Here is a 27,905-nt window from a genome sequence, read left to right on the forward strand (position 1 = left end):
AATTTCCAATTGTCCTGTATAATGCCTCTTATCAATCCGCTATCCAAAGTCATGTTCAAATTGCAAAATATTTCTTTGTTGGACTTACTCCAAACTTTGGAGCCACTATAAGGAACATGTAATATGGGCGGGTAGAGTGTTGTTCGATTGTCCATGACATACGTAGCTGTATTTCTTAATGTCTTCATGGTAACCTCTTTTCAACAAAAGTGAACAAATAAAATCTATTTCATGAATAAAATCACTGTCTTCACTAGTCATTTGACTGGCCCTGATATATTGGCCTTTGGGTATGTTGTCTTCCATAAATTGCAGATGAAAGCTTTTATAGTGTAGGTAACTGTTGGTAAAAGTTTTTTTATGATGAATCCTGCTTACAAATCTCTTCAGTACCTTTACGCACTCTAAAGTAACATCCAAAAAGTTAACCTTTAAACCCACATTACCTAAAGTAAATTTTAGGAACTCAGAACCAGAATTTAAACAATCTATAAACTCTTTCACCTGGTTGGGGTTACCTTCTAAGATGAAAAACAGGTCATCGACAAATCTGATGAAGTGTAATGATGAAAGTGGAAAATAAATTGTTTACGTTAAATTTGTGCCTCTTGTTCTCAGTCCAAGTTCCAGATTTTGTGGTTTGTTGTGATATTCTAGAAGTTTTAGTCTGTTTCTGTGGTTTAATGGGGAAAAAGGTATATACCTTTCAACGAAATGAGTTTCAGTGAAATGAGCTTTCAGTGAAGTGATCTTTCAGTCAACTGTGCTCAGTCAAATGAGTTTCAGTGAAATGAGCTTTCAGTGAAGTGGACACATCTCTCTCTCTCTCTCTCTATATATATATATATATATATATATATATATATATATATATAGGTCTACTTCAGATGTTCAACATTTCAAAACGCCGACTTTCATATGGCCAAGACCATATGATTGACAGTTTCAAATGTCAAGCATCTGCTAAACAACATAAAACACACAAAAACACTTCACTAACTGCGTTTATCAGTGGGGCAAGCTCCCCTATACCCCCCACACCCCCTGCTATTTAAATATTTCTACTCTGAGATCACACTACAGTACAGAAAAGGGAAAGCTCCCGGTTCCGTGCTGTATAAGAATATCCGTTATACATGTTCAAACTTTCAAATGTTTGATCATATGGTCTCGGCCATATGAATGTCAAACATCTGAAAGTTCTTTCATATGAAGGGGGCCCTAGATATATATATATATATATATATATATATATATATATATATATATATATATATATATATATATATATATATATATAGACACACATATATGTATATACAGAGAAACATATATATATATATATATATATATATATATATATATATATATATATATATATATGGAGAGAGAGAGAGAGAGAGAAACACACACACACACACACACACACACACACACATATATATAGATATATACATATACTGTATATATATATATATATATATATATATATATATATATATATATATATATGTTGTTGTTGTTTGTCTTTCGGATTTTCCCGGTTAGGGGTCGCCACAGCGGAACTCCAGTCCGCTAATGTTTGGCAATTGGTTTTTATGGTGTCGAGTTGCCAGCCCGACACCCAACCTTCAACAAAGGCACACCCATTCAACGCATGTCTTTAGAATGCCCACTCGACCACAGGGAGGACATGCAGACTCCACACAGAAGGCACTCCCAACTCAAGCCAAGAATCGAACGGGAGAACCTCTTACTGTGAGGCAACAACGCTACTGCTGCACCACCGCAGATGTACTATATATATATATATAAATATAGATATATCTATAGAATTCTTTTAAAATACATTGCGTGAGGAGCAATGGATTTGTGCTCTGCTTCACTAAGTGTTCGGGCAGGCACGGTAGTGTTTGTGTTTAGCTAAGCAGCGTACAGATGTGACGTACATTGCTTACATCAGAGACTTACTCTTTAATAAAGTGACTCCAATACACACCTAGCTGTACTCCAGGCTAGAATAATGTTTATTACACGGTGTGACTTCTGAGCCTGCTTCTGCACTCCTGCACTTCACTCAAATTGGCTAAGACTTTTTAAATAGGTCTTAGTTATGCGGCGCAGCACACAAATGTATAATTAATATGTGAAAGAAGTTAATACTAATATAGCACACACAGAGTCACAGCCTGTACAACACAATGTATTACTACAGCACAACAGCACAAAGATACACCAGCTAAATAGCCTGCTCCACAGGACAACCAACAGGAAAATCATAAATGGAGCAAAATAAAAAGATGGCCAGCATCTACATAAAAGTAATACGTCTTTAATGGAATCCAAATGTAAGTGCTTTCACAGTTACACAGACTGCTTCTTCAGATGATGTTTGGATTCCATTAAAGAGGTTTTACTTTTATAACTGCTGGCCATCATTGTATTCTGCTCCATTTTATGCTTTTCCTGTTGGTACAACTTATTACTACTTCACATCCAAAATACTGGATATCTTGAGATGGGAACCCTGAACGCCATCACACAAGCTAATTGCATTAGACCTTTGAACCATAGAAGCTGCTTGATAGAAAGGAGATCATGCATCTCACACACAATCACCTGCATAAATATGTACATTGCGATTCTTCAGTTACCTAATACATGCAATGTAAGGTCAAATTATATATTACTGTCCTGAGACCGTGTGGCATACTAGCTGTGTGAGATGCTCATATAGCATAGGCGAGTTACTGTTATAGCAGTTACAAGGGGGCACCGCTCTTTTGAAGAGTGGGGGAACAAAATCTGTGTCCTGCTAGGTTGCACACTAGTCTATCATTTAGCCTCACTTTCTAACATGTCCCTTGAATGAAGTACCAGTACTCTGTTGCAGGAGGACTGCATGACTATTCCATGCATGAGGTCTACTGATTACAAATGGAAACATATGATAGTGGAATAGCTGTCTATAGTTCCATGTGGATGTAATTTCTGTCCAAACAGCTCACTATAGTTACTTGCATTATGTACCAGGACCATAGCTAGAATGGCATATCATAATAATCCACTAGAATACTGTGTAGGTTACGTACTTACCTTGCAAATGCAGTAGTTTACACAACTACAGTTTAGGGCTGACTCTGTCTGATCCAAGCAGTATACAGCCAATACTTGGATTGGTACAGGATGTGTGAGTTGGCTAGCATCAATTTTAATAGATGTTTGTGAGTAGGAGAAATGTATTAGTCCCTAGGTCGTCAGTGAATGTGCTATGTGCTGCCTCTTAGCCAAAGAACGGGCATACAGAACATGCGTACATCTCTCTACAGGGACATCAACAGGGGTTCCTCCTCCGAGTCCTCCTGTGACTGTGGCTGTGGTGATCTAGGCACTGGTGGGGGTTGTGTATCCCTTCCCTTTGCTGATCCTGCTGCAGCTGTTTCCACAGGATCAGACTATGTAGCATAGCACATACTGTGAATATCTGTGCACATGTGCATGGAGTATATCACAGGGCTCCTCTAGATATATTGAGGCACTGGAACCATGGTATCCAGGAATTGCTGGAGTATTCTGGATGCAGATGCCTGTGGTACCCCCATCATGTCCCCAGTTGGTCTTTGAAAAGTACTTGTAGCTAGTATCCTAAGGGCTTCACATACTTTAGTTTCCACTGGGGTGTTATTTATTTATTTGTTTGTTTATTTAACATTTGTTAACCGGAAAAGTCTGACTTGGAACAAAGCCAATTTTCAGAGGAGGCCCAAGGAGAAAGACTCCAGCTGCATGTCTTTGTAACATGGGAGGAAACCAGAGTACCCAGAGAAAACCCACATAAATGCAGGGAGGACATGCAGACTCTGCACAGAAAGCACTTCAGCCGAGAATCGAACCAGAGAACCTCTTGCTGTGAGGTGACAACACTACCACTGCACCATCCAGTGTGTTTCCCCTTTGTTAGCTCTGGATTTGAGATGAGGGTGGCAGAACTCACTGAGTTCCTGTAATATGTCTCTGTCCACCCTGTAGCAATCTCCAGCTCATGTAGCTCCTGGACGGTTACCCTCGACCTGAACACTCTTCTCCTTCTCAGTCTACGCCTATTGTCAACAGCACCAACAGCACTGACTTCAGCATCTAGCACATGCAGATGTAGAATAGCTGCAACAGCCCCTAGCATTATCTGAATTAAAATTTCCAAGTCTCTACTCCAATGGTTCAGAGTAATGAGTGACAATCAAAATGTAGGTTGTATGCATACTTTATACAGTTCTGGAGTAGTTCCACCATGTGGGATTGGCTAATTATGATGCAGTTCACCTGCTTAGGATAGAACTGACATGATTAAAGGCCCTACTTTAATGCACGACACGGCACTGTGCCCAACGTCATGCAGCATAGCTTATACAAAACTGCATATTATTAACTGAATATATCTGGTTTCCATTTACAGCTGGCTATGTCATGACTGGGATGTGGGTGGTCTGGTCACATGACCATGCTAAGCTACACCCAAACCATTTGCAACATGTAGCGTGTTGCGCAAACATGCACACTGAGCACAAAATATCCTAAAAGTGACATGACATACCCCAATGTCATCCACATCCAGTGGGAATATAAACATCATGTAGGAGCCTACACGAAGTAGATATGTATGCATGGTTGCTCCCTTTAGAGATTCAGCTCATCCATGGCATTTACCATTCATTTGCATAATATTTGTGCTGACAGCCTGGAAACTACACAGTTCATAGCCATAAATAAGCCAAAAAAGGTCCGTAAAGCACTGAAACCAAATAAAAAGTAAAAAAAGAACCTTGGAGGGTCAACAATAAAGTGTAAGGACAGCTGTTACTTCAGATATTTATTAAAGATATTCTCTCCACAGTATAAGACAATACAGCACATAAACACATAAACGCTCCATAGATACAGTATATTTTCGTTTTAAAACTTCATCAGATGTGGGCTGGTTGACCTACTTACAAGCATTTAAAGGCTTGACAGTCAAAGTTGGTCCAATCAAAACACATTAATCAAGACATATCAGTTGAAGCTGATTTTAAAAAAAAGATATTAAACCCAAGGTAAAAGTAATCAAAAACAATGTAAATAATGTATGAAAAATGAAGATATACTTAATGTATAGAACTGCTAAATCTTCCCATAAATATTAATTAAAGCAGACCTGTTAATTCATTGAGACTACTAAAATTTAAAAAAAATAATACACCATCATGAATAATGAATATAAAAAGCACACAAGGCCATGGTAAACTTGATAATACCACCATCTTGTGGTAAATTTATGTACCTGAATTAAAAAAAAACTTACTTTGCACTTGTTTAAAAACGAATAAAAAACTAATACAGTTAAAAAATTAATACCATGCTAATACATTAATAAAAAATTACTTTACTTTCAAAATAAAGAACAGTATAATAAATGCATATATAAATACATATATAAATACATAATTAATACCTTATAAATATTCATTAAAACTCATTATTTCTTTGTTTAAAAATCCAGTAGAGCAAACAAAAATATGGATAAAAGAATCAAAGGCTAGTACGACAGTGCACAAACTCATATTCAAGAGCTTTATAATTTAGCAGCTCTTAGTTTGAGAAGAGGGGCTATCGAAATACAGTCATTTAGCCCTGGCCACCTGTTGGCTTGCAAAGTTACTTGCCACCAGAGCTCTGTATATTCAGTTGTTTCTTCCCAAAGACCGCCCCTCTTATCCTTGTTCACCTTCTCTAATACAAAAAATAAATAATTTGCACCCAAATATTCTATTTGATGTTTGTAAAGTGCATTTGTTTCTTTTTTATTCTGTACTTCATATAAATGCTCATAAATTCTTCTTTTTAATTTGTGCTCCATTTTTCCCACATAGAATGCTTGACAGCACATACACTTTGCTAGGTACACTATCCCTGTATCCTCACAGTTACTATATGTTTTGCCCTCTAATAACATTTCTCTACATTCTAAGTAAAAGATTTCTTTGTTGAGAATATATGGACATTGGGCACAATGCCCACATTTAAATGTTCCTTTTCTTCTCATGTTATTACTTCCTATTCCTGTCATAACATTCATTTCCAATAAATTCTTTAAACTACTGGAGTTCTTGTAAACCACTTTTAACTTTTACTTAGCTATTCTGTCTAGGTCCGTAATGGAAGTGAACTTGTCCCATTCCTTTTCTATTATACTTTTAACTAAGGTAGAACTTGCATTGAATTCTATAACCAGGGCCCCATTGAACCCCTCATCCACTTTCACTTGTTGCTCAATACTTTCTTCATTAATACCTAAAATGGGGCGAAATTTCCCTTCGCTTCCTTCTAGAACTTCCTTCTCCATTTTCTCAATTAAGGTGCTTGGATAGTTTCTTTTCTTAAACATTTGGTTCAAAATTTTCATTTCTTCCATAAAGTCTTCATTATTAGAGGTAATTCTGGATGATCTAATATATTGTCCCCTAACCAAATTTATTTTCTGGTATACAGGGTGTGCACTATTGTAGTACAAATAAGAGTTTGAGTAAGTTGTTTTCCTGTACACTTTTGAGTGGAATTTATAGTCCTTCTTATATATCTCAACATCTAAATAATTGAGTTTTTCATCATCTATTTTGTGTGTAAATTCCAAAAAACTGGTACTATTACTCAAAAACTAGTCACGGACGTAGACAAGGTGGTAAAAACATGAGAAGAAAAGGAACATTTAAATGTGGGCACTGTGCCCAATGCCCATATATTCTCAACAAAGAAACCTTTTACTTGGAATGTAGAGAAATGTTATTAGATGTTATTAGAGGGAAAAACATATAGTAACTGTGAGGATACAGGGATAGTGTACCTAGCAAAGTGTATGTGCTGTCAAGCATTCTATGTGGGAAAAACGGAGCGCAAATTAAAAATAAGAATTTATGAGCATTTATATGAAGTACAGAATAAAAAAGAAACAAATGCACTTTACAAACATCAAATAGAATATTTGGGCGCAAATTATTTATTTTTTGTATTAGAGAAGGTGAACAAGGATAAGAGGGGCGGTCTTTGGGAAGAAACAACTGAATATACAGAGCTCTGGTGGCAAGTAACTTTGCAAGCCAACAGGTGGCCAGGGCTAAATGACTGTATTTCGATAGCCCCTCTTCTCAAACTAAGAGCTGCTAAATTATAAAGCTCTTGAATATGAGTTTGTGCACTGTCGTACTAGCCTTTGATTCTTTTATCCATATTTTTGTTTGCTCTACTGGATTTTTAAACAAAGAAATAATGAGTTTTTTATGAATATTTATAAGGTATTAATTACGCATTTATATATGTATTTATTATACTGTTCTTTATTTTGAAAGTAAAGTAATTTTTTTATTAATGTATTAACATAGTATTAATTTTTTAACTGTATTAGTTTTTTATTCATTTTTAAACAAGTGCAAAGTTGGTCCAGTTGGACCAGTGACAAGTGGAGTACCACAGGGTTCAGTCCTGGGTCCTCTCCTGTTTGATATCTACTTCTCTGAAGTACAGGTTAACACGAAGGTCTGTTCACAGATGACTGCAAACTAGGAGCCATAATCAAAACTTCAAAAGATGTGGACATCCTACAAAAGGGCCTCGCTGAGACAGATGCCTGGTGTTAAAGCCATGGCCTCAAGCTCTATGCCAAAAAGTTCATTGACATCCGTTTTGGTAAAAACTCAGTACCCATGAACTACCACATAGGCGGTAGTCTACTTAACACCGAAAGTGTGATAAGAGACCTTGGGACACAGGTGGACAGTAGTCTCTCCTTTGATAATCACATCGCCACAGTAGTCAGGAAATCCTTCTACGTGGCACACCTCATCACAAAAGGTTTCTCATCCAGGAAAAAAGAGGTCATTGTTTCCCTCTGTTCATCACTCATTAGACCCATTATAGAGTACAATGCCCCTTTTGGTATGTACCTCACAAGACATCTACAACAACTGGAAAGGCCACAGAAATACCTCAGAAAGAGGATTACCAACCTCAAACAGATGCCCTACGCAGACCGTCTCAAAAAACTGCAGCTTCACTCCGTCGCATATCGCCTACTCAGAGGCGATCTCTGCCTAACACACAAAGCTATGTCAAACCCAGAGCTTTTAGACATGTTCCACTTAAAGAAATCCCAATCCCTACGAGCTACACGCACTAGGGACCTAAACCTTGTCACCACAATAAACAGAACATGCTGGAGGGATAGATTCCTGTCCCAGAGACTTCCCATACTCTGGAACAAACTACTTATCTATATCAAACAAAGCTCCTCATTAGCACTCTTCAAGAAAAATCTTGATGATTGGATGGGAGATAGGAAATTCACCCCGAGGATCACTTCTGTGGCTCTGCTTGACAGTGGCACAGGAAAATAATTGTCTTGGGTGGCGAAAGCCAGGGTACCTTTTGGCTAGGCTTATATAGGCCCTAGGGCCAATAGCTTAGTACCTACCTATGAACCTATGAAAAGTTTTTTTTTTAATTCAGGTACATGAATTTACCACAAGATGGTGCTATTAGCAAGTTTACCATGGTCTTGTGTGCTTTTTATATTCATTATTCATGATGGTGTATTATTTTTTTTAAATTTTAGTAGTCTCAATGAATTAACAGGTCTGCTTTAATTAATATTTATGGGAATATTTAGCAGTTCTATACATTAAGTATATCTTCATTTTTCATACATTATTTACATTGTTTTCGATTACTTTTACCTTGGGTTTAATGTCTTTTTTTAAAATCAGCTTCAACTGATATGTCTTGATTAATGTGTTTTGATTGGACCAACTTTGATTGTCAAGCCTTTAAATGCTTGTAGTATGTCAACCAGCCCACATCCGATGAAGTTTTAAAAGGAAAACGTATGGTCTCTATGGAGCATTTATGTGCTTATGTGCTGTATTGTCTTATACTGTGGAGAGAATATCTTTAATAAATATCTAAAGTAACAGCTGTCCTTACACTTTATTGTGGACCCTCCAAGGTTCTTTTTTACTTTTTCTACAGTTCACAGCCATGTAAGCTGGGTAACAGCATGAATGCATGATTGTACAGACCCAACACAAGGTCTTACAGTACATTTGTCTAGAGTACAATATAACTGCTATTTTACAAAGTTTTATTTTATTTGTATGTTAAGCATGTTTGTGCAGTGTGGCACATAGTGCAAACATGCCGAAATTTAAAAAATAAAAAAAAAATCTTAATTACACATAATCCCTGCTGTTTCAAACATCTGCAATGTATGTTTTGAACAGTTATGCATATGATCTTACCTTTTCAGTGGAATTATGTGCATTTTTGTGGACTTTTACATCCCTTTCTTTCAGTGTAGACTCGTGTGCATGGAAAATGTCCACATACACTACTAACACGGACAAGGAGTCTACACAGATGCATTATGGCTTGTAGAATTGCTCCACCTGGTCACTCTGCATAAAATTCAGCTAATTAAGGCAAACTTTACATTGCACAAAAGGTTCCTTAGCTGTGCATGTGTATAGTTGTGTGGGTGCTGCTACATGGAGTTTACTGAATCTCTAAAACTGTTCACGTCTGTGTGTGCATCGCACTGCAATGCACACATGATAAAAAGTTTCATGTTTGCTTTTTTGAATTTACCTGTAAATCTTTTACTTTGCAGATATTCCAGAACTTCAATTTCTATTTTTTAACTTCTACTTTACTAATCTTCTGTTCTACATTACATCTTTGTGATCTTATTTTTTTATTGTGAAATTTTCCATATCTGGATGCATTTGCCTGTATTTCTCTACGAATATCTTTGGGGTTGCTTTTTTGTGTTGATTAAATTGGCTTTCTCTATTGCATAAATATTGTACCTCTTCAGCTCTCTCTTTCTATCCCATGCCGACATTTCTTTATACCTTTCAAAAATCTCTAGATTTTGTTCTTTATACATTCACACTTTCTCAGTCACTTCTTTTTCCAAATGGCCAAAGGTTTCTTGGTCCATGTAATGTTTTTCATGAATCTGCTATATTAATGAACACAAATTTGCATTTGAAGCTTTTGACAGTTTTTCTTGTGGAAGTATTGTTCTTTCCTCTAATTTCTCTTGTAATCTTTTTTGTATATATTCTGACAGGAAATTCTGGGCTTCGTGCATAATAGTAACAACACATAATTCCTTTCTTATCCTCAATAGTCTACCGTATCATCTTTATGACTCTTTTTTGGCCTATCATTTTTTGTGGACTACTACTACCCCTTCTACAAAGATGGGGGGCATCCTCCCCCTGAGTCTGGCCTAACCCCATTGTAGGAATGTTTCCATGTCTTGAAGGATCTGCACTGTCATTTCTTCCAGTTCTGGCACCAGTGTGCCTACCAGGATTATGTACTTTTTTATGCTAGGACTTGTGTACCCAGCTGTCTTTTTTATTTTTTAACCTATTTTTGTCCTTGATATATGCTATATAAAATAGAATCTATATATCAGTGTCATCTTGGTGTGAGTTTGTAAAAATATGGAGTTGTAATCATTGTGGTACTTCCTTATGAGCATGCCCAATGTAATGATGTAGTAGATGTTGTTGTAATCATTGTGGTACTTCCTTATGAGCATGCCCAGTGTAATGATGTAGTCGATGTTGTTGTAGTCATCGTGGTACTTCCTTATGAGCATGCCCAGTGTAATGATGTAGTCGATGTTGTTGTAATCATTGTGGTACTTCCTTATGAGCATGCCCGGTGTAATGATGTAGTAGATGTTGTTGTAATCATTGTGGTACCTCCTTATGAGCATGCCCAGTGTAATGATGTAGTAGATGTTGTTGTAATCATTGTGGTACTTCCTTATGAGCATGCCCAGTGCAATGATGTAGTCGATCTTGTTGTAGTCATTGTGGTACTTACTTTTGAGCATGCATGGTATGATGATGTATTAGATGTGTACAGTATAACACAAATATCATCGAGTATTCAGTGTTATGAGATAGTTGTCATTTGTTTTTCTTTGTTAATAGTTACAAAAGTAGCCTGTGAATGCTGGCTTTGCAAATGTCTGTGCAATGGCATTATTGACCTATGCACAGAGGATAACAATTTTAGTCATAGGTTAGTGTACAGTTGGACTATGTGAATATAAGCCTCCAATGGGATGACTAGTAATACAAGTTAATGTTTCACCTGTGTGTGATGTACGTTACTGTACTGTCATACAGGTATTAGTCATGGGTTTAACAAGGCTCACATCAAGGCTAAATGTCAGGTAAAACACAATGCTGTACTGCATTCACATGGATACTTTGATAGACTTTTTTATTTCTACATGTATGGTCTGGCACTCGCAGCAGGAAGGACACATATTATATGATTACACTCACAAAAATGCATCATACTCAAATAATTATAGCCTGATTTTTTTATATATTTCCCAGTAGCTGAGGTCATTGTACCATAATGTTTGCATGTAAATTTGTTTGGCCTATGTCTTGTCTGGGCTACCTATGCATTTCAGTTAGAGAAAAACATATACCCTATGCATAGTGATGCACATAATGGCATGCATATACACACAACACAGTTGTCAGGGGACTGAAAGCACATGGGTTTTATCTTGATTCATGTGCATGTTAGCATATGTCACATGACCATACACTGCAAGTAGGTACAGCTCACATCTGCTGTAGTTACCAGATCATTGTTCTGTTGATATGCTGATCAAAGTGACAGTTCTGTGTCTGTCTCATGTCCTTCTGGATTTCACAGCATACATGTATAGCATGTAGGAAGAGTCACACTTTCTACCATTTACAACATGCAGGTTGCTTGGGCAGCACAGTGATGCAGTGGTTAACATTGCTGCCTCACAGCAAGAGATTCTCTGGTTTGATTCTCTGTGGAGTCTGTATGTCATCTCTGCATTCATGTGGGTGTGCTCCAGTTGTATGTCCTTTCTGCATTCATGTGGGTGTGTTCCAGTTGTATGTCCTTTCTGTATTCATGTGGGTGTGTTCCAGTTGTATGTCCTTTCTGTATTCATGTGGGTGTGCTCCAGCTGTATGTCCTTTCTGTATTCATGTGGGTGTGCTCCAGTTTCTTCCCACATTCCAAAGACATGTCTGGAGCATTTCTCCCTGAGCCGCTGCTGAAAATGGGATGTGTCCTAGTTAGACTTTCCTGGTAAACAAATATTAAATAAATTGTTGCCATAAATGCTTTTTCCTGAGTTAATCCTATTACAGGAATGATTGTGCAGGTGTGCGTGATTCTTCTCAGTATTTCCACATTGTCACAGGTGTGTACACTGACCACAGGTGTGTACACTGACCACAGGTGTGCACACTGACATTGCAACTTCATTACTGTTTCCTTCATATACACAAGGCAATGACAGGTTCACAATTTTTTAACCTGTATGTATGTTCTAACATCAGTCATGTGGATGTAATTTATTACCTTTTATTGCTCACATAGTATACAACACAATGGCAGAGGTCCATACACCTGCAACATGGGTGTAGCTAGGAATTCTTAACATAATCATGTGAATACAACATTTTGTGAGTATGTCTCAGGAAATGAATAGAGAAAAATGTACATTATAATTATAATTGGATACACTATTGTATAATTTACATTCATATACAAAACATTCTTTGCTAAGACAATTTTAAATTTACAATAGCCGTTCTATGGTTACAAGTGCCAAAAATGACAATAAAAAGTCCCTTTCCGAAGTGCATCAGGTAACAGCTTTAGAGCTGAGTATAATTGTTTTACATGACAGATTGGTGGTAGGGAATACAGCATCATGTTTGTTACAACATACTATAAATTTCTGGATACACAAGGAACAACATATTGGATCTAATCCTTAGTAATATGGGGGTATCTTTCACCTCCCCTTGTATATCTTTGTCGTTTATTAAGTCTGACCATAAACCCATCTCCTTCAAAATAAATTTGAAACCAGAGATCTCTACCACCCAAGGTAACTTCAGAAATTTCTCTAAGACAAACCACCCTTTCTTAACTAGACAAGCTCCAAATCCCAACTAAATCCGGCTAACTTCACTGAATATGTAGAAACATATACTAGCATGTAAACAGTTACATAAGTGTAGGTGAACTCTGTTGGAACAGATGCAGGGTAAACCACAACCCCCCCCCCCCCGGAGGAACCATTATAATTAACAAGCTTTAGAGTAAAAGGAAGAGAATTTTAACCAAACGTAAGAAGAGTAATTCCCAGAATGATAGAACTTTCATTGAAGAAATAAACAGACATATCAGAAGTTTAATAAAATCTACCAAAGCCAGGTTTGAGGTAAAAGTAACCTCAAAAGTCAAAGACAATCACTGCATCTTTTTTAGTTCTGTTCAGAATCTCAGAAGAGCAATGCAACAATGTGCTGGGCTGATTGTGAATGATGTTGCATACACTTACATTTATATTATATATTTAAAATGTATATTTTTTCTACTGTGATGAATATTCATTTAGAAATGAAATCATGAGATCACTTTAAAAAAATGTGTATATGTTTTTCTCCTTTTGGAATTAATTTGATAATTGATTAATTGATTGTTCAGTGATTTAATATAAAACTGCCACTGAATAGCAGTTAGATGTGATCCTTGAAGGCGAATTGCCGAGGTACCAGGTCGCTCATAATAAAGGAGAGCTGCTGGAAGAAGTATTGGCTGTTTGGTGTGTTGTCATTCATAGTTCTTCCCTACAATCTCCACACATCGCACCAAACCTATTCAATGATGCTCCTCATATATAGACTGATTAACTCCATATCAACTCAAACCAAAACAAAATTAAGTGGAAAATACTCCCAAAAAACAAGTATCAGTAATTCCCCAATATACTAAAATACGTCTAGGAGAAGACATTCACCCTAATCTTGGCTCCACCTATCGCAATGAACGTCAAGAGAATTGTCTTCCACACAGTACTCTAACCTACACCAGTTAACCCGCAGTTTCAATAGTCTAACTTTTGCTGTCATAAATATTAGAAGCATTAGAAATAAAATTGTTGAACTACATGTCTGGATTACCCAACATGAGCCTGATATTCTTCCTGTAACTGCAACTTGGCTTAAATCCAACATAAATGACTCCAAAATTGCACCTCTTGGCTATAATATCATCAGTAATTACCATATAAAGAGGAAAGGTGATGGCAATGCTTTATTATTTCCCAACAACTACCAGATTTCCTCTTACAAAGAAAAAAGAAAAAAAATTACATTCAGCAGAACTTATTACTTTCTTGAAATTAAACAGTTATAAATAAATATGTATTACTGTCCTTTACATCCCTCCTGCCAACAATACATTAGCTATCCATAACAATTCCACAATAAAAAATACTACTAGGTGATGTGAATGTCAATTGGTTGAAAATGAACTTTAACTCCCCTACATCCAGCATGAACTTATTTGGTTTCATACAACTAATTAATAGCCCCACGTATTATATAGCAAGATATCAACTTTCCTATTAGCTTGAATCCTAATATCAGATCCTAGGAAATGCACCACCACAGGTACAATTTAAGACTCTTTCAGTAATCTTCTCCAAATCTATACAACCAGACATCTCACATTCACTTAAACAACATACAACAACATGCAACCTTTCTAAGTTTAACCCAGAAATGTTCATTACTATCCTACCATCTATTAACTGAAAGTCCTAAAAATCCACTCCTTAGATGATGCTGTAAATTAATTCAATACAACTTTGCTGAATATCTTAAATAACTCTGCACATCTTAGAAGAAAGAGACTAAAACAAATAATGCAATTTGTCTATCCAAAAAGAGTAGAATGCTAAAGCAAGATATTGAAAAAAGCACGGGAAGAAGAACAAAAATATAAAACACCACAATATCTTGAAAAATTCATAACGCTTTGCAACTGCATTAAAAGGCAAATAAATGAAGACAACAATCCATACTATAATAACTTTCAGAATAATGCTAAATACAATCCTACAGCCATTAAAGAAATCTTGCATCCTGGCCAAAAATTCAACCTTAACCCCTCTCCGAATAACTTACCACTCAAAGTTCCAATACAATTCAACTTTTATTTCATATACAGTATAGCATTTCTAACCATGGATTCCCCAGCATCTAATCCCAACCCTGCCCAACAGCCATGTTATCACCACATCCACTTTGACCTTCAAATCTATGCCCAAATCCTATATAAAACTACTCTTAAACAAACTCAAAGCATGCTGTACTTCAGCTGATGACCTTCCAAGTGAGTACCTTAAAAATAACAGGTGATAGCATTGCCTATACTGTTTCAATCCTTATAAATACATCAGTCCAGGAAACCCACATTCCTTCTCTCTGGAACAATGTACACAGTATCCCTCTGCACAAAGCAACAGACAACACTACTTCTTTAGACCTATAGCAATCTTTTCACCTCTCTTCAAAATACTTGAAAAATGTATTCAAAAATAATTACTAAATATCTCCTGCAGGAAAAGCTCCTATCCTCCACACAACATGACTTCTGTCCTTCCCATAGTGCTAACACTGCTTTTCTAACCTATATAGATACTGTCAATAAAGCTAGAGATAATGGCAACCTAGTCTCTTATTTCTAGACTTTTCTAAAGCCTTCGACACAGTTTGTCACAGCAAACGTCTACTTCAAAAGTCATCAATAGGTGTCTCAAAACCAACTCTTCTGTTGTTCAAAAACTACCTAGCTAATAGATATCAGTCAGCAAAATGGCACTCTACCCTCTGTCCATACCTCCCAGGCACCACCAGTGTACTCAAAGGTTCTATCCTTGGCCCCCTCCTCTTTAACATTCTCACAAACACCCACCACACGTCCACACAACAGGCCTCCCTAACACAGTATGCAAATGACTCCAAACTCATTTGCACATCTGACAACATGGTTATATGTACAAAAAAATTACTCAGGAAGCTTTAACAGCCACTGAAACATGATTTTGTAACTCATAATTCGCACTCATCCCTAAAAAAAAAATGTTACTCTTTTCCCCACTTCCCTCTCACATGGAAAAAAGTCCTCTGTCTTGATAATAAAACTATTGAAGTCATTTCTCATACCAAATAATTAGGGGTGATAATGGATGATAATCTTAAATTTAAGCTCCATATACAAAATTGCAAAGAAAAGCTCCTCAAAAACTAGGGATGCTTTACAGAGCCACAAACATTGTCACCAATCCAAGAAAAACAACAGTTCCTACTACTTATTTCCTTTCCACAATTCTTTATGGAGCTCACATCCTTACTAACCTTCAGGCAGCACACAGACAAACTTGAACAATGCTATAACAAATTTGCTTTCAGAACCCACCACTGTATAGCACTAAAAAGCCAAAATTGGTTAGAATTAGCCCATCAAGTAACATATGCACAGCTTCTTACCACCTGTAAAATTATCCAGGGTGCATCTGCTTGGCCAGCACTAAATAACATTATTCACAGCTATGTTTCCATTTGGTCATTATGATCCAATGATGAAAAACTCCTGTGTGTCCACAAACCTGTCATATCTACTGGGCATTGCCTGTACATATACCATGTTGCTAAGGCCTGGAATGCCTTACCTATATCCATCAAGTCAATGCCCTTCCTTCCTTCCTTCAAAACCATTCTAAAAGACGTCCTATCCAAAAGCTGGCTCTCTTCTTGCTCAACACCAGGATAAACTATACCCTTAAATGTGAACAAATACTTATTCACACCTTACACTTCCTTATTCCTTCTTCTCTACTCACTTTTTTATTTCTGTCAATTTCTCTCTCCTGATATTCTCTCTAAATATACCATAAACCTGCTTTTCTCTAACTTTATATTGCAATTCCTGTTTGTAATATGCCAACTCACATTTAATTTCTATATAAACTGGCTAAAATTTCTCTAAATATTAAAGTCATATAACTTGTATCTATTCTTAACCAATGTTTTCATATTATGCCTAATTCGGTATAATTATTTAAACTATAGTTGTTGGGGGTTTTTTGTACTGAAAATGGACTCCTATCTAATCAGAATTTTTCCCAGTAATGAAATATTAATAAATAAAATAAATATCCTGAAGCAGACTCATCTCCGTCTATCACACAAGATCAATTCCTGAAAGCACTATCAAAAACTAAAAACTACTACATTGATGGGTCCTGACAGTATTTCCTGGATGCATCTTAAATAGCATGAAGTGCAATTTAGTCACCCCCCCCCCCCCATTGCAACAACACTGTTCAAACTCAGCATCCATAAAGTTTTTTTATCAAGCAGATGGAGAATCACTACAGTAATTCTGCTTCATAAGGGAGGACCTTCCACAGACTCAGGCAATTACATACCCATAAGTCTGACCAGCCTCACATACAAAGCCATGGAAAGATTTATCAAGGAGTTAATAAATAAGGACATAGGCAACCTCCAAACACTAGACCTGTCTCATTTTGGATTTTTCAAGAGCAGGTCATGCTTACCTAACCTGGTGGACTTCTTTGAAAGCTCACCAAAGCAATGTTTGAAGGTAAAATGATATACCCTACATACCGTTTGACACAGTCCCCCACCTGGGCATATTGGAATCCTATAATATTTGTTGGATTAACAACTGGCTCACAGATAGGGTGCAGGAGATCAAAATAAGGCAAGCTGCCTCCACAAAGAGGCCAGTCACCAGTGGAGTCCCCCAGGGTTCAGTGTTAGGACCTTTCCTGTTTGTCATCTGCTTCTCTGAATTTAAAGCCAATACCAAAAGGCTTGGCTGACTATGTTTTCAGATGACTGCAAGCACTGAGCAGTTAATGAATCCCCAAATGACTAAGCCATCCTGCAGGAAGGTTTGTCCTAAACAAATAACTGCCACCAGAATTATGGACTGAAATTAAATTCCAAAAAATGTATTATCATTTCTTTTGTGAAGTCCTCTATCCCATGAAACTAACACATTGACGATACACTCCTAAGAGTTCACCTAGCTGTTCAGGATTTGGAGACTTAGGTGGACAGTGACCTGACTTTCGACCAACATGTGTCTACTGTCATAAGAAAGCCCTTCCATATTGTGCAGCTTGTGAACAAAGGAGATTGTGGCTAAATCTAGAGGTGTCATTGTCCCCCTTTACAATGCCTGTTTGCCATGTATCTGTCCAGACACATGTAAACTGGAACACCCACAGAGATACCTTAATGAAGGAATACAAGGCCTAAACATGTCCTACATGGACTGACTCAAAGCTCTGTCATTATACTCAATATCCTACAGACTGCTAACAGGTGACCTGTGTCTGGCATACAAGGCATCCTCTAACCCAGTAATGATGGACCTACTGCACATGAGCAAGTTAAATGGCATTAGAAATATTTGCCATAGGGATTTAAACCTCTTCAGCAACATCAACAGAACAGTTTGGAAGGACAGGTATATTCCCCAAGGAGACTACCACTGCTTGGGAACAGACTGCACACACATAAAACAAATCATATCCCTCTCCATATTCAAGTGCAACTTGGATCCATGGATGTGTAATAAAATGTGTACCCCAGGACTACCTTTACTAATAATAGACAGAAGCAGCTTCTAAATGCTTTATCCCATGAATGGGTCCCCTCAAATTATCGATGGTATTATCACAGTTATTCTCACTAGGAAGACTACATAATTATTGACCATGGGATGGGTAAGGCTAATCTACACCAAATGTAATAGGTTAATTCAAGCACCAAAAGGAAAATTAGCTAGGCTTAAAATGTCCCAGAAGGGCACCTAGACTATTACTTACCAAGGAACCTATGTGTCTGAAATTACCATATACAAATTAGAGGAAACTTAAATGGCAGTCACCTATTAGACTTACTTAGAATACATCTCAAGGACCCTTGCTGTTATGTCTTCCCGCCAGCTAAGAAAGTCAAGTTGGTGCCTTCACAGTTTGATGCAATGGTGTTTTCACTGATCACCAAACTGGGGTATACCAGTAGCACTTGACACCAACCTAAAAAGAGTGTGCTGTGGATTTACTTTGCTTTGCAACAACTGAAGTGCAACATCAAATAGCAGAAGCATAGCTGGCTCAACCAGTGCTCTGTGCCAGTCCCAGAAACTAGTGCCCCACCCTGTCAGCAATTTAAGTGAAAACTTGCAAGATGCTTCCATAGTTCCTGCAGACAGTACACTATCCTCACCCCTCTACCTCTGGCCCCAGCCATTTAGGTCCTTTTTTTGTACCCCCCCCCCTCATATTTAGTAAAAAAATTAGTTTATACCCTGTACAAAGCACTACAGAGCTAAATTTTTAGTTTAAAAATATTTTTTTTCTCTTTAAGCAGTAACAAACTGCTTGCTGCAAATGTAGCAAAGAGTTCCTACAGTTTATTTCCTGCATGAAGTGCTAGGGCACTCAAGTTTTACTTTTTAAAAAATATATTTTTCTCTTTAAACTGTATCAAACTGCTTGCTACAAAAGTATATACCCAGCACAGGGCGCAGCAGCACTCAGATTTTAGTTAAGAAAAACAATTGTTTTCTCTTTAAACTGTAGTAAACTGCTGGCTACAAATGTAGCAAACAGTTTACACCCTGCACATGCACTATCGCACTCAGGTTTTAGTTAAGAAAAATAAAGATTGTTTTACTTTTAAACTGTTTAGACCACACTTGGAGGCACACAGTGCTCAGTACTGACCACAAATACAGTACTGGCTTTTAAATGCCACTATTCCACTGAAGAGTGATTGGGATGATCATGCCCTCTAATAATATGCATCCAGGGCAGTTGCCAGTTTTGCCCTGCCCAAGCTATGGCACTGTTAGATAGTTAGTGAGACTACTCACTGTATCACCACTGCACAGGACACAAAAATATGGCATGACATTATGGGGTTAGGTTACGAACACTGACATATCAAGTGCCTTTTAACAATATGGGGTTTAACTGTGTTGGCTCCTCTGTAGGATGCAAAAATATAAACCATTTATCCACATCCTGAAAGGGTGATTGACCTGACCAGCCATGTTTAGTGCACTACACAGGTGCTCATGCAAGTGAATATAGTATATAGGTTAGTGAGCTTCTTAGCAGAGTACTTGTCATTACCTCAATAAGAACATTGTGTGATTCAAACACATTAATTAGCTGATGTTTTATTAGCATAATTGCAGAGGTAGAAGATTTGAAATTATGTGTTATATGCTCCCAACTCAAACATGGGTCTGACTGCACTATGGATGATTGCTTAGGTAAAATTAAATTAGCTTCTGGAAAGTTTTAAAAGCAGGACTTTTAAGTGCAGTTTTTCTGTTAGAAAGGTAGGAGCATAAGCAGAGTCAATATCACAAGCTAGTATGCCTTTACCTCTGATTGAGGAGTTTTTTCCTGAAAGTATACACTTGTACAGATTTTAGAGGGAATTGTGGCAGGTTGCTTACATGACAGTAAGCAGATGTGCGATCCAGAAAATAGAACTGAGTGGTGCACACAAGCTCGCCAACACGGAAGTATCCTTGGCATGCAAATAACCTCATAAGTAGGTGAACTGCATGCAAATGAGGGAGGTATAATGATCCAGCAAGCAGATAAGAAGACATGCAGATCCCATGTTTGTGAACATAGTGTACACAGAAAAATTCCATGTACAGGATATGAAACTGACAACAGAGGCTGTAAAAGCGCAGTTAGATGGACAGAAATAGCATAGCAGATGCAGATATGTGCAAAACTATTCACCATTCGTCCAAAATCATATAGCATAGCAGACACAGATATGTGAAAACTATCCACCATGTGTCCAAAACCATATGGAAAATATTTTTTTTTTTTTTTTAATAATCTGGGTATGTTTGCATGGTGCCCTGCAGTAACCAAACATGCTGTTATGGAAAAAAAATTAAAAAGTTTAAAAACAAAATGTATTTGTATGTGACAGTAATGCATTATAGGACCCTGCCTAGACTATCTACAATGGAGAAATGGTGTTATTGCTAATGAGGCAAAGCCTGGATCCATGTAATTTCTAGGTTGTGTGCATAGATCCCCATGCAAATGAGCTGGGGTTACTGAATAGCACAAATGGGTATCCGTGTCTGCAGATCCCATCCATGTAGGCACAGAACTGTGTTGATGTCCAAAGAAAAGGTAGCTGACATCAAAGGGGGGGGGTGTCTGTGGACATGTATGCTCATTGGAGCTCAGCGGTGCCAGCTTGTGGGGCATGGCACTCTGCTGAGCAGCAGACTGTGTACAGTGTCTGCTCAGCTTTGTTTACCTCTGTGGTGCATGTTTTATTGTGTTTGTGTGTATTTGCATAGCACACAGCCACTCTGAGCATCACCTTTCATGGAGATGTGTGCCGTGACTGCTAAGCATTGTTTACTTTTGCAGCGTGTGTTTGCGTGATGCGCCACAGTGCTAAGCGAGGAAGGCTGTCAAAAAAAGAAAAAAATTGGCTGAGAAAGCCAATGGTATATTAATTATGGATAACCCCTGTTTCACGTAACCTAGGGCCACTAAAACCCCTTAGTAATGTACTTGGCAGGTGGAATCCATCATAGGCAGCTAATCACACAGGCTGTATCTATAGCAAAGTACTATAAAGGTTGCATACACCCGACAATCTGATTTCACTCCCATACTCTACACCAGTGGAGTATAAACTTGGGATTTTTAACTGAAGGAATGCTAGGGGCTGTTGCAGGTCTGCTACATCTGTATGTGCTAGATGCTAAGATCATTGCTGCTGCTGACAGTTGCTCTAGACTGAGAATGAGAAGAGTATTCAGGCCCAGGGTAACCTTCCAGGAGCTACATGAGCTGGAGATTGTAGAGCACCACAGGGTGGACAGGGATATACTACAAGAACACACTGAGCTCTGCAGCCCTCAACGCAGACCCAGAGCCAACAGAGGGGAACCCATTCCACTGGAAACAGATATGTGTAGCTCTTAGGGTACTAGCTACAAGTACTTGCCAAAGACCAACTGGAGACATGATGGGGGTCTCACAGGCATCAGCATCCAGGATAATCCACCATTCCTGGATGCCATGCTACCACGTGCCAGTGAGCACATTTATTTTCCCCACAACCCTGAGTTGAGGGCCAGCAATATGCAACACTTTTACTGTGTAAGCACACTACCCTGAGGTACTGGGTGCCATGGATTGTACTCATGTACACATCAGGACACCACCCAGTGAGGAAGGGAGAATCTACGTCAACTGCAAGGGGTACCACTCCATCAACTGCCAGGTCATGTGCAATGCCCATGGCATTATCATGAATGTGTGTGCTGGCAGCCCTGGCAGTTATCATGACTCCCATGTCTGGCATGCATCACAGCTGTACCAGATGTTTCCTAGGGGGACATCTCAAATGGCCATTTACTGGGGGATTCTGGCTATGCACTGGAACTGTAGATGATGACACCTATGACACCAGGGAAATACTGCCAGTCCAGCTATCTGGAATGTTGTAAATAATTATATGTCACTTGAAAATATTAATATGATTTATATAGAAATGTGACACTGCCAACCCAGCTATCTGGAATTCTGTAAATAATCATATATCATATGTGAATAGTAATATGATTCATATGCTTGTCCTACAAATGTAAGAGAACTGTATGTTATGAACTGAGCTTCAAGAATGTAACCACAGTCTACCATACTGGAAAAGAACAGAAATGTATATAAACTATATACCTGTGCAAATGTATGTTTTAATAGTAGAAGCTGGAACATGCAGAGTTAACTTGCAAAACTTCAAGAAAATAAGTGGAAATTGTTTTACGGTTCTGTTATCTCTCAGTTTCAGCTCAGCGCAGACACAAGTCTAGAGCTGGAGGTTTTTCTATTGTCTTGAAACAAAAATAATTACTAGGTTTCAAATGTAAAAGTGTTTTTATTGCTCCATGACTTCCTAGAATCTGCACACTTCTGAGAGATATGTATTTTTGACACAGAGGTGTTAGATTCTAAGTATCCGTTTAGTCTGGGATAAAGTCAGGTGACAAAGAGTGACATCATCCAAGCTAACCCAGCAGTAATGTTGAATATTCATTTAAGAACTCTCTCTTGGACCTAGAAACATCCACTCATCATCAGCATTACATTTGCCTTTCTCTGTAAGTAGGCTACTTAGGGCATAGTATCTTTTAGATATAGATAGGAATATAGTAAAGATTATTTTAGATGTTTTCTGTAGTTACTTGAGACTGTCCTGCAATGTTGTTTTAAAATATTTCCTGGGATTCTGAACCCTGTAGTTACTGTATTGGCTGAATATTGTCTTCTTCTTTTATTATTAAATATATTATTATTAAATATATTTAAACCTATCTATGTGGCTGATATTTGTGAGACATATTTAAGCTCTTAGCATACTTGCATATGTATTTGGTGACACTGTACAGGCTACTCCTAAAACAGCCTTGGTCTCAGTCACACTTACCATTTGAATAATAGTAACATTACACAGTAGGCTTGGTCACCCTTTGTAAGGGCCTTAGAGTAGCTGATAAAGAGCTGGCTGGTGGCAGTGGTAACTACCTTATAGTCTGGGCAAAAGGGGGCATAGTTAATAAACCCGTGCCAGACTTCTCCAGGGGTGTGTGTGTGTGTGTGTGTCTGTATATAACTAAATCTCAAAGTATGTGTGTGTGTGTGTGTGTGTGTGTGTGTGTGTGTGTGTGTGTGTGTGTGTGTGTGTGTGTGTGTCAGATACTTGGGCAGGGACACGAATCACTGGTTGGACAGAAAGGGTGCTGGAGGTTTTGACTTTGTCACTTGGCTAAGATCTCAACCCTATAGCTGTGCCAATGGGCAGTCTTACTGGGGATCTGAAGAAAGAGGAAGAAACCAGCCCCAGACTGACTGTGATCTGTGTGGGCTCTTAAGGGAAATTGTACTTTACTGTGTGTGTACTTGTCATCCTCCCAATGTGTACATCCCTCACTGGTGCTAGTGGTGAAGATTGAGGCTCCTTGATTACTGGGCCAGTGCAGGGGCATCACAGCACCCATCAGAAATGCACACACACCCACTGAAGAACACCATAATTGAGGCACGTGCACAAACTAGAAACATCATAGAGAGTTTGTTTGGGCTGCTGACATCATGGTTCTGGTCCCTTGATATATCTGGTGGAGCCTTGCAGTACTCTCCAGCCACAGGTGCACAGATGTTCACAGTATGTGCCATGCTACACAATATGAACCTGCAGAAACAGATACAGCAGGATCAGAAAAGGGAAGGGATACAGAACCCCTCACAGTGCCTAGGTTCCCACAGCCACACCCACAGGGAGACTTGGAGGAGGAACCCCCTGAGGATGTCCCTGTAGGCAGATGTAGGCATGTCCAGTATGCCCTGGCCTTGGCCAAGAAACAACACATAGCACATGCATTGACAACATAAGACCCTAGGGACTGGCACCTTACTCTGACTCTCAAACAAATAGTAAAAAGGATGTCAGCCAGCCCACACAACTTGCACTTAACCATGTATTGGCTGTGTACTTCCTGCATCTGACAGAGTCAGCCCCGAACTACAGCTCTATCAACATCTGCATTTGCAAGGTAAGTCACTCACCTATACACCACTTGTAAGGTGTACTGGAATATGATAGCATATGTACGGACCTGACACATATATGCAAGAGAATATAGTGGGCTACTGGACTACTAGGAGATAACTAACAGCCACTTGGGACAACAGGTACTCTGTCCAATAGTATATGCTCCATAACATTCACTAGGCCACATGGCTGGAAAATCCACTACATTATGCAAGGGAGATGGCAAACAGTGGGGTCACGTGGCAGTCACACAACTGTCTATGCCAGCAGAGCATGTGCTGGTCATCCCCCACCCCAACACATCAGTGTTCCCATACAACTGGTATAATAGTACATCTGCAATGATATATCAGCAGACCAGTGAATTCCAGGACTGTGACATATAACCTGGTCTCATGTTGTATGTCTCACGTAACCCAGGGGTGAAAATGTATGTCTGTATGTTGTTGATTTTGTGAAGAATGACACCTCTCTGTCTGGTGGCTGGTGAGGCTTTCTAAGCTAGGGACAGTAGCATGGGTGTTGATACTGGTGGTTTGAATCTGGCAGCATCCAAATTTTATGCATGTGGAGTAGTCGTGTACTGGTATTTCCACAGGCTGTCATACTCCTCAATCTGCTACTGCAAGAAAGCTGGACAAAGTCAGAGACAATGGGGGAACAAAGGGCCAAATCTACAGACAGACATTACACATGCTCTGATTAACCTAGAACGTGACTAGTATAACAGCAGATTGTAGCAAAGCATAATAGCTGCAGGATGTAAAGGCCGTCACTTAAATGTGTCAGTACTTAGTACAATTCAGTGATTGCATTATACAATATTTTCATGTAACACCACAAATGTATGAGTAACAGACCAGACATATGGGGCAAAATGCTGGGCATTCTGCAAAAGCATTTACAGTGAAAGGTATGCAAACTATCACCCTCAGTGTGGCATTACATAATTTACCCCAGTCACATATTAAGTACAGCACACAGCTGTGGAAACTTTCAGGGAAGTGCTATATTGTGGAAACAGGTGCAGCAACCAGTGTCTGCAGCACGCAAAATCCCAGACTGGAATACAGGTAGCCCTGATCTTAACTCAGCTTGTTTGTACTGACAAACCTACTCTGCATGCTCCTACACTTAGCTAACTCGAGTGCAAGTCTGTTGCCTCACCATCACAAAGACCTGCTATGTGGAAATACATCTGTACATACAGACAGCTACATGTACATATCTGTCTGTCCCTATCCCCCTCTCACATGATTACTGTATCTACCAGTATGTACCCCAAATACATATGATATCTATATATATATATATATATATATATATATATATATATATATATATATATGGGTTCAGTACATATGACTGAAAGTTCATATGACCGAAGCCCATTTGACTGAGACCAAATGACCGAAGGTTCATTTGACCGAAAACCCAGATGACTGAAAACAGCACTGGCATGTAAATGCCCTGTTCCCCATGGTAGTGCGATTCTGGAGTGAGAATATATCGTTAGAGGGGGGTGGGAGGCACAGCCCCCCACATTGGGGGGTGTGGGGTCTAAGCCCCCCACATAATTGCAGTTTATGCACTATTATATACATGTGTACCCATTAAAAATACATTAAAACATATAACATCAGTAAAAACTGGTTGGAAAATGTGGGTGGCTGTACCCCTGCCCCCCCAACTTTATATTCTCACTCCAGGGTCGTACTACCATGGGGAACAGGGCATATACTTGCCAGTGCTGTTTTTAGGTCAAATGAGTTTTCAGTCATCTGGGTTTTTGGTCAAATGAACTTTCGGTCATTTGGTCTCAGTCAAATGGGCTTTGGTCATATGAACTTTCGGTCATATGTAGTGAACCCATATATATATATATATATATATATATATATATATATATATATATTCACAATGATACATAAGACTCTCCACACATCTCTACATAACACATATACATAACATATCTACACAGCAACATTTAAACATACATCCTTGGTTATATACAATATGTATATGTATATACACACACACATATATATATATATATATATATATATATATATATATATATATATATATATATATATATATGTGTGTGTGTGTGTGGATATATAAATGTCCTCACATACCCTCAAAATGCTGAGGTTGTCTGCACTCACACATCACAACAGTTGTCTAAGGGAACCAGACCAAGGCTGCAATACAACAAAACCCAATCACCCACAGTCCCCTTTGCCTGTGGAATGTGAGTATGCAGACAGACACAGGTGAGCAGGTGGTGTAATGTCTAATGCTGTCAACAGATGCCTTGGACAGGCCATATTTTCCCTGGCCATATGTATGCCTGTCTAACTGCAACCTGCCACATATGGCATACATTTATTGGCTCTGCAAGGTAATGCCATGGTGAGGTAGTCAATAGGCCTTAAAATGGCACAACCAACACACACAGCAGCCACAGGGAATATGCTTCTCATACACACACAGAGAGTATCACAGTTGTCAGTATTGAGTTTAGAACCCTTACCTATCTTGTTATTGTTCATAGGTTCATAGGTTCATAGATTGGTACTAGGCTATCAGCCCTAGGGCCTATGCAAGCTTAGCCATAACAATTCCCTGGATATTTCTTCCCACAATATTTACTTCTCTGGGCCCCTGTCTAGCAGGGTGACTGACATGATCAACGGGGTGAATTTCCTATCTCCCATCCAATCATCAGGGTTCCTTTTGAAGAGGGCCAATGAGGCGCTCTGTTTGATATGTATGGGCAGTCTATTCCAGAGTATGGGGAGTCTCTGGGTCAGGAACCTATCCCTCCAGCATGTTTTGTTCATTGTGATGACAAGGTTTAGATCCCTGGAGCATGTGGCTCTGAGGGATTGGGATTTCTTTAAGTGGAGCATGTCCAACAGCTCAGGGTTTGACATGGCCTTGTATGTTAAGCAGAGATCGCCTGTGAGTAGATGATATGCCATAGAGTATAGCTGGAGTTTTTTTAGATGGTCAGTATATGGCATCTGCTTTAGGCCTGTGATTCTTTTAGTGAGGTATTTCTGTGGTCTTTCCAGCTGTTGCAGATGTCTGGTGAGGTGCATACCAAATGGGGCATTATACTCTATAATGGGTCTAATGAGGGATAAGTACAGTGGGACAATGACCTCCTTTTTTTCTGGATGAAAAGCCCTTAGTGATGAGGTGTGCCACATAGAAGGATTTCCTGACTGTTGTGGCAATGTGGTTGTTAGAAAAATATGTATTAGAGTATATGTG

This window comes from Protopterus annectens, chromosome 17.part0 (assembly GCF_019279795.1).
Source record: "Protopterus annectens isolate FY-2018-M chromosome 17.part0, PAN1.0, whole genome shotgun sequence".
Classification (NCBI taxonomy): domain Eukaryota; kingdom Metazoa; phylum Chordata; order Ceratodontiformes; family Protopteridae; genus Protopterus; species Protopterus annectens.